Source organism: Fukomys damarensis, unplaced genomic scaffold (genome assembly GCF_012274545.1).
Source record: "Fukomys damarensis isolate Sample0158 unplaced genomic scaffold, DMR_v1.0_HiC HiC_scaffold_34, whole genome shotgun sequence".
Lineage (NCBI taxonomy): Eukaryota > Metazoa > Chordata > Mammalia > Rodentia > Bathyergidae > Fukomys > Fukomys damarensis.
The window spans coordinates 811,896-820,636 of NW_022900946.1; the positions used below are offsets into that span (position 1 = coordinate 811,896).

The 8,741-nt window shown below is 46.1% G+C and overlaps 1 long non-coding RNA gene across 3 annotated transcripts in view; it reads right to left on the reverse strand.

The window, feature by feature from the left end:
- Positions 1 to 3,935: 3,935 nt before the first annotated feature.
- The window catches only part of LOC104857481, an 8,322-nt gene continuing 3,516 nt past the window's right edge, over positions 3,936 to 8,741 (reverse strand). Inside the window, exons 2-5 of one of the 3 annotated variants that reach the window (XR_004515203.1) lie at positions 8,174 to 8,268; positions 7,253 to 7,455; positions 6,377 to 6,485; positions 3,936 to 5,154 (exon numbers count right to left, since the gene is read on the reverse strand). This is a non-coding gene — a long non-coding RNA (uncharacterized LOC104857481). The remainder of the gene's footprint in view (positions 5,155 to 6,376; positions 6,486 to 7,252; positions 7,456 to 8,173; positions 8,269 to 8,741) is intronic. The other 2 variants (XR_778865.2, XR_778866.2) reach the window with 2 other exon arrangements.

Consider the following 8,741-nt stretch of genomic DNA (forward strand, 5'->3'; position numbering starts at 1 on the left):
CTGGTGCTGAAATAAAGACAGCTAATCTGACCAAACCCACTTCATTAAATCTTACAAGAGTTTTTCCTAGGCTGCTGGAATGTACTAAAGGTACTAAAACATTACCGGTGACAGTTGGTATGGCTCAGTGGAACTTCTTGATGAACTTAACAAGAAAAATCTGATTTATGTAGGCACTTTGAAAAAAATAAGAGGGCTACTGTAGGAAACCAGCTGTAAGATTGAAACCTAGGTTGAGCTCTTGAGAGGCAGGGGAGGGAACAGAAAGCCATCCCCCTTCTCGGGCTGTTTGCTTGTATGCCAGCATCAACCAGTTTCAAGGAGAGAAACAAAAAAGAAAAAACACATTCAGGTGTCTTCTACAAATTATGAGAACCCGATAAATTCTCTCTGAACCCTGGATCACACGCTTGCTCGCTTCTTTGTGCAAGTCTAACAAAAGTGAGAAGCACTGGCAGTTTGGGGCTCTCATTGTCCACTAGAGGCAAAGTTCCCTGGCCCTCCTCTTCCAAATTATCCTTGTGTCTTTGTCTTTAGTCCTTGTCAGCTTCCTGAGTCAGGGGGGAAATTTATAGGTTGGTTCCTATAGGCTATCCCACCTGAATTTTTACCAAATAGAAAACGAGCTGAATTCAGACATCAGTATTTGGATTTTCTGCTGTCACACATTAGTTCTGTATGTACCAAAAAAGGGGCAAAAGTGTCATATTAATATCAATTCTGTTAACAGCAATTCTGTTGACAAGAAAGCCTGAAATTATTCACTTTTATAATGACACAAAATCTAGAGTTGACCATTTAGATAGAAAATATCCATTATATTCGAAATGCAGAAGAACCAACTGTTGACAAATGACATTTTTTATGCTATTTTAAATGTTTCAGGTGTTATCCTACATATTGTACCAGTTTATACAACAAAGTGAAATAATAAAACGTTTTGATTTTATTCAAACCCTTGAGATGGGGCTGGGGATTTATTTAGCTCAGTGGTTCCGGTGCCTGCCTTGCAAGCGCAAGGACCCGAGTTCGAGCCCCAGTACCAAAAAAAAAAACAAAAAACAAAAAAACAAACCCTTGAGATGCAGTTAACTGAGGAAAATCTACATCCCAGAATGGCTGTTAATAAAGTGCCTATAAAAGTATGAAAACTTATAGCAGAAATCCTGGGAATGGAGGTTCCTATAACAGAAGAGTACAGTCAACCTGACAAAAGAAGGAAAATATGGGCCATATGTCCCAGCAGCAAGGACAGAAGAATTGCTCTCCAATGTGACACTTGTAAAATGCCAATTTTGGGGGGGATGGGTACAGGGAATCAAACTCGGGACTTTGCACTTGCCAGGCAGGCGGTGGAACCACTGAGCTAAATCCCCAGATTAAAATGCCAATTTGTAAACTGGGTGTGGTGGCACATGCCTGTAATACCAGCACTTGGGAGGCTGAGGCAGGGAACGCTGTGAGTTCAAGACCAGCCTGGGCTACATAGTGAGTTCCAGGTCAGTCCCAACTACATAGTCTGACCCTGTCTCAAAAAACCAAAAAAAAAAAATTTTTTTTTAAATGCCAATTTGTAATCAGTGCTGTAAGAAACTTTGTTCTAAGTGTTTTGAAAATTAATTTTTTGTTACAAATATTTACATAATGAGTTTACAGATACAAATTTAGCATACTTTTTTGCTTTTATAAAAAATAAAATTAATGGGTCTTGAGGACCCGTCAGTAGTACATATAAAACTAAAATAAGCCCATAGTAGCTGTGGGTTAAGAGGTGATTTGATTCATTTCTCAGTTTTTATTACACATTTACCAGCGGTAATTTAACACTGCTTTTCTGATTGAGATAGGATACTAATGGTAACTGTAATTACAATTAAGAACAATAAACCGGGTCAGGGATTTAGCTCAGTGGTCTCGCCGTCTGTATAGCAAGCGCAAGGTCCTGAGTTCGATCCCCAGTATCAAAATAAATAAACTAATATTTATTAGGCATTTACTTTGTACCAAATCCTACTGTAAGCACTTAAGTGGACTTGGGATTCAGAACCTTTGGATATGGGTTCTGCGGGCTATGAGCAGTCACCTGACTTTCTGCATCTCTAAATGATATCTCCCCGGTGTGGGAGAGATTTAGCGAGACCCTACTCAAAATAGAAAATAATAAAGAGGGAACTGGAGCTGTAACTCAGTGAGAAGTCGCTGAGTTCAATTTCCCCATATTGTGGGTAAAAAAATCCGTCCCGCCCTAATAACCCAGGGCACAAGATCCGCCCAGGACAAATCCGCCTTCTTTGCGGTTTGGCTTCTACTCACCTCAAAGCCCCGAATATCTGGACCTGTCCGTCAGAAGTCTCACATAAATAGCAGTGGGAGTAGCGTCGATCTGCCAGAACCTGTCTAACAGCCTGCTGCATTCTTGTGTCCCCTTAGCTCTCAGGTGATGAAGGGCAGAACTGTGGGCCCTGATGGGTTTCCCTGAGGAAACACACGAAAACTATAGCATTTCCAAGTATCCCGGGAGCCTATATTAGCCGAGCACTTGAGAGGTTTCCCTTGGACCGGCCCCTGGCGGATATACCCTGGTAAGCGCGGCCAGGGACCAGGAATCTCGCGGACGTGGCCGGGCACTTCTCCCCAGAGTGGGGGGTGTCGCGACTGGCACGTGCTCCAGCAGAGCCCCGAATAACCTGTGGGAAGGGGGACTGATGTTCCCCAGGCCAGTGGGCTGGAAACTCGGATGAGCCGCCTCATCCTCTCTTGTGTTCTCAGCCGAGCACAGGATTTCTCCTTTGCAGGATTTGTAATAAAACGAACACACTCTGTTAATAGGGGAGTGTTTTGTTTGTTTGTTTGATTTTTTAGCAGTGGCCAAGTTTATGGGAGAAAGTGAAGATGAAGGGTGAGGGAGAAACTGGCTCTGCAGAGCCAAGAGCGAGGAAAAAGCAAGATAAAAGAACACCCTGGAGGAAGCAGGGCAGCTATCCTGAGGAAAAGCTATGATAGCCAGTACTGTTCTTGGATATTGTGTGCGGGGGTGGGGTGGGTGTTTTGACACAGTCTTGTTATGTAGTTCAAGCTGGCCTTGAACTCATTATGTAGCTCAGGCTGGCGTGGAACTCCTAGTGATCTCCCTGTCGCAGCCTCCAGAGCACTGGGATTACAAATTCTGCACTTTGCCTGTCCTTGATATTAATTATGTGGTTCACAGGGTCGTAGAGAGATCATAAAATGAAGTCAAAGTGTTTTTCCTTCAGCCATCATTATGTATTTGCACCCAGGTCTTCCATGGATCCTGGTGTGCGTCCAAGTGTAGACTTCGTGCTGATGACCTCCAGTGGCACCAAGGAAGGTCATTTAATGCCTGATTTGCAAAGATCATGAAGAGGTTTAGATTGTAAACTCCACGGGGTGTGGGACCATCACGGCCTGACATAGGTGTTCAAATTGTTGACTCTGCACCATTACCTCTTAGTAGTCAAAACCTTCCCGTGTTAACCAGCAGACAAGGTAATTTCCTTTTGTTGTTATTTTTAAAATTATTTTATTTTATTTGGGGGGGTTACCAGGGATTGAACTCAGGCCCTTGGGTTTGTGAGGCAGGCAGCGGAACCACTGAGCCAAATCCCTGGCCCTCCTTTGTTGTTTTCAGTCTCACTAAGTAGTTCAACTTGGTCTTGAACTCACTATGTAGCCCAGGCTGGCCTCAGACTCACTAGAATCCTCCTGCCTTAGCCTCCTGAGTGCTGGGATTACCAACATGTGGCACCATACCCAGCTTGGAAATTTGCTTTTGCCCTATGCTAACTTTTAGGGTGGGACAAGGTCTAGAAAGTTTTTAGTTCTTTTTTCCTGTCTCAGGATCTACGGATGGAAATGGGAAAGAAAGAAGAGTTGAAGAGACCAAAAGACATGGAAAATGAAATGTCTCTCAAGGAGTGGTTGCCAGACAGCATGCCACCTGGCTCAAATTCTGCCAAAGGTGCCTGCTCTGAGCTGTGCTGAAACCTTGGGCAGGGTCCCATCAAGCCTTGGCTCAAGGCCAGTGCAGCCTGCAGACCACCCTAGCCTTGCCCAGATGGTGTCTGCAGTTCCCTTATCCTTTCCTCCTGGCCAGCCACCAGCAGGTCCACCCTAGGGAGTGGCCTTTCCACTGTGAGCAGTGCCAGACTCATTTTCTTGTAACAAATATAACTCCTGGTGTTGTAGCTCTAGGTGGCATAACAGAGTCAGGCTGAGAAGAATGGAGCACACACCCTGGAAGTTGGAGGCAGGTTAATTTCACTAGAGAACTGATCCAGGACTTCTCTGCAAAGTGATTAATTAGTCCCATCTGAGCAGTGAACAGGATTTATATAGGTTTGGGAAAAGAGGGGTGAGGATGCAGTGGCAAGACACTCAGCATTAGTTTATTGAGGTAGATACTTTCAGCTTACACAATTGGATAGAAAGGTACACAAGGATTTACCTTTTCACATATGGCAGGAAGCAGGGGTCACAGAAACTAAGAACAAAGGCACAGGAGATGGCGAAGCTAGGAGGAGCCTTTTGCTTGCTCCCAGGTTAGCTATAGCACAGGTTCCTTCTGTTCAGAAATCATTTCCCTGTTCAGTTTCTCCCAGTGAAAGTACCTGCTCCAGGATCAGTTCATCCACACGGGAGAAAATCCCTACTTGCACCTCACTGCGGGTGCAGCTTCAGCCACTGGAGCTGCTCGCCATGCACAGGCAGGCTCACACCAGAAGCCCTACCCATGCCCAAATGCAAGGGCTGCAAGAGCTGCTTCACTTACCCCTACCTGCCGGCCATCCAGCAGCACGAACACGCAGGTGAGAAGCCCTACACCTGTCCTGACTGCAGCCTCCCCTTCACCTCCTCCTCCCTACTCCCTAGTCACTGGTGCATTCACGCTGACCACTGGCCCTGCCCCTGCCCCTGCCCAGATAGAGGCTACGGCTTCAAGCGGGAGCGTGCTCTGGAGGTGCAGCAGTGTCCAGTGCTCCAGTGGTAAGAAGCTGAGAGGGAGCAGGCTGCCTTGGGGCTTCCAGAGCCCCTCTGTCTTGGGAGGGAAGGACCCCCCTCCAGTCCACTTCCGGCACTTTCCAGACATACTTAAAGACCGTGGCTGACAGGCTCACACAAGTTGATCAGTTTTCTCTGGAAAGGAAGAAGCAGGGTGACAGGTTGGAGAGGTGTGGAAAGGAAGTGAGCATTTAAGGAAAACAAAGTTCTGTGTTAGGAAACAAGCAGAGGTAAACCTTGGGAAGAAGGAAGCAAGAGTTAATTCAAGGGCTTTGCTAATTGCAAGAATGTATTATCAGAGTAAAAGTATTTGTTAAATGTACAGGTATTAAAAATCAGAAATAAAACCATATTTTGTATTTTATTTATTTTTTTGGTACCAGGGATCAAACTCGGGACCTTGCACTTGTGAGACAGGAAGCGACTGGCCCCATATTTTATATTTTAAAAAGAGAAAAGGAGCTGAGCATAGTGCGGCACTCCTGTAATCCCAGCACTCAGGAGGCTGAGGCAGGAGGGTCGCCTTGAGTTTGAGCCCAGCCTGGCTACACGGTGAGTCCGTAGTGAGCCTGAGCTACATAGCAAGCCCCTCACTTTTTTGGGGGGGGTACTGGGGTTGAACTTGGGACCTTGTGCTTGTGAGGCAGGCAGCAGAACCACTGAGCTGAATCCCTGGCCCATGTCTCAATTTTTTAAAAAAGGAAAAAAAATTGAGAAAAGGAGAAAGAAATCTGAAAAGATGCTTGAGAGCTACTTATTTTCTGGGGTTCCTGGTCCTGGAGCCCCTTATTCTAAGTCTCGAGTAGGGTTACTTCACTGTAAGCCATCCACCTAACTGGCTTTCTGGGTTGTCCTCTGCTTCAGAGTGCTCTGCTTCCCGGCCTGTATCTCTCCTGCTCATCAGAGATGGTCACAGCCTATTAACTCTGGGTCCCTCAGAAGAGAGGGCACATCTTAGTCCTAACCCCTTGGTGGGAGGGCCCTCATCCCAACATCTGTAGTGCAGCCAATGCAGGTAAACCATAGGACACAGACATGTGGTGTCTTGGAAGACCTAGAAACGGCCATAAAGGACAGTGCCTTAGGCGGCGGATTGTTAGCTGTGGGATCTGGAGGATGGTTTCCTTCCGGGCTGTGGACAAGTGGCATTGTCCCCCCTTGAGTATGTAAACTAAGTAGATTACTTCCAATTGGCACAGGTGGGCTTTCTTTTCCGAAATCTGATAACCCAATCTGTCAAGGATCTGTAAAAGGCCCTCCGTAGCCCTTGTGCCTTCTTCCATAGTCTGTGTAGCCAATAACAAATCCTCAAAATACTGTAGAAGAGTTACTTCCAGGAACATTGTCCTGTACTCACCCAGGTTGTCATGGAGCGTCTCGTCAAAGATGGTGGGCGAGTTTTTGAATCCCTGTGAGAGTCGAGTCCAAGTTAATTGTCCATTGAATCCATTCTCCAGGTCTGTCCACTGGAAGGCAAAGAGAGGCTGACTTTGTTTCGCCAGTGGGAGGCAGAAGGCATCTTTCAAGTCTAGCACCGTGTAAACCTGTCTGTTCTGGGGTGAAGAGCTAAGAAGAGTATAGGGGTTAGGCACAGTAGGGTGAATATCGTCTACTTGTTTATTTACCTCTCAAAGGTCTTGCACTGGCCTGTAGTCCTCTGAATTGGGCTTCCAAATGGGGAGCAGTGGTGTGTTCCAGGCAGACTGGCATGGAGTTAAGATCCCCATCTCCTTTAGTTTCCGAATATGGGGTGTAATTCCCTTGTCCCTAATTTCCCTCTCTCAATGTTGTAATCTTTATGATCAGTTCCTTTAAAGGCTATTTTTTAAGTTCATGTTCGCACCCTGGGCCTGCTGAGGCGGCCAGCAACACCTTTGCAATTCTGCTGGCCTATCTCTCTTCTAGGGGATCCCTGTTATTATATACTTTTTCAGCTATTGCTACTAATTCGGTCAGCCTCTTACCTTCAAAGCCTTCAATTCTCTGTAGTTTTCTCCAGATGTCAGGAGCCGATTGGCTAACAAAGGCCATGCAGACTACAGATTTATTGTTTTCCTCTTCTGGGTCCAAGGGAGTATATGTCTGATATGCCTCTAACCTCTCTAGAAAGGCACTCGGAGATTTCTCCTTTCCTTGGATGATCTGGCTTACCTTAGACAAATTTGTAGGCTGCCTTGCGGCAGTGTAGAGACCCCCAGTAGAGTCTGGTGGTAAGACTTGAGTCTCTCCTTACCTGCCTCAGTACTGGGGTCCCATTCCGGTCTCCTCAGTGGAAACCCAGCTTCAATCTGTTCTGGGATAGTGGTGGGTCTACCATCTTCACTGGCAACCAATTTCCGTGACTCCTTAATAATCCTCTCTCATTCTTCTGTGATGAAGAGGATTTGAAGCAGTTGTTGGCAATCATCCCATGTGGGTTGGTGAATAGAATAGAATCTAACAGATTAATTAATATCATGGGTTTGCCCGAAAATGGGGGGTTTTGCAATTTCCAATTATATAAATCACTAGTGGAAAATGGCCAATGAACTAAGCGAGGGTTTTCAGCAGCATCAGGAGGTCCTGTGGCCCTTAAGGGCAGGGCCACAGTAGAATCTGGCCCCGAGGGCCCCGGTGGGGGATCTTCCCATCTGGAGATGGCTCGCGTGTGGGGAAGACAAGGTATACCCTCTGGTGGGACGCCCCCTTGACCTGGCATTGGTTGTGGATAAGGCAGCGGCGAAGGAGATGTCCCAAACCCCTTTGATAAGAACTAAATGAAGAGGGCCAGGGATTTGGCTCAGTGGTTCCGCTGCCTGCCTTGAAAGTGCAAGGTCCCAGCCGGGCATGGTGGTTTGCATCTGTAATCCCAGCACTCAGGAGGCTGAGGCAGGAGGATCGCTGTGAGTTCAAGACCAGCCTGGGCTACGTAGCGAGTTCCAGGTCAGTCTCAACTATATAGAGAGACCCTGTCTCAAAAAGCCAAAAAAAAAAAAAAAAAAAAAAGGGAAAGGCCCCAAGTTTTTCCCCCCAACCCAAAAAAAAAAAAAAAAAAAAAAGAAAGTGCAAGGTCCCAAGTTTGATCCCCAGTACCAAAAAAACAAAAAACAAAAAAACAAAAAACAAAAAACAAAAAACAAAAAAACAAAAAAAACCTAAATGAAAGGAAGCTCACTTCTGAAGGTCTGTGTTCCTCACTCCATCGCCCTTCACTGTCACCACAATGAGTAGTGAAGTACTGTGACAGCTCAAGCTCCAAAGTGAATGTGACTGTTAGGAAGGGAGATCAGTAAAAGTGAGGATAGCCAGGAAATTTTCCAGGTGAGAAACAGCCAAGGTAGGCCAGAGTGCAGAAAGAGCTTTTCTGAAAAGGTGCTGGTGCTATCTGTAGTGAAGAACATTAGCTACAACAAGGGGAGGACTGGCATGAACTAGAGCAGTGGGGAGTCACCAGGTAGCTCCAGGGCCAGGCAGGGCTCCTGACTGCAGACACCTGGTGGGCTGTACTTGACCAACCCCTTCTCAGTATAGAGACTTCCTGCTTGACTGCAGGAATATTGCAAATGTGGGATGAAGGTGTCTAGTATCTAGAATTTAACACCATCAGCCATTAAGAGAACTCATCGTAACTAAGAGAGGGAAGGGGCCGGGATTTAGCTCAGTGGTTCCACTGCCTGCCTCACAAGCGCAAGGACTCTAGTTCGATATCTGATACCGGTAAAAAAAAAAAAAAAAAAAAAAAA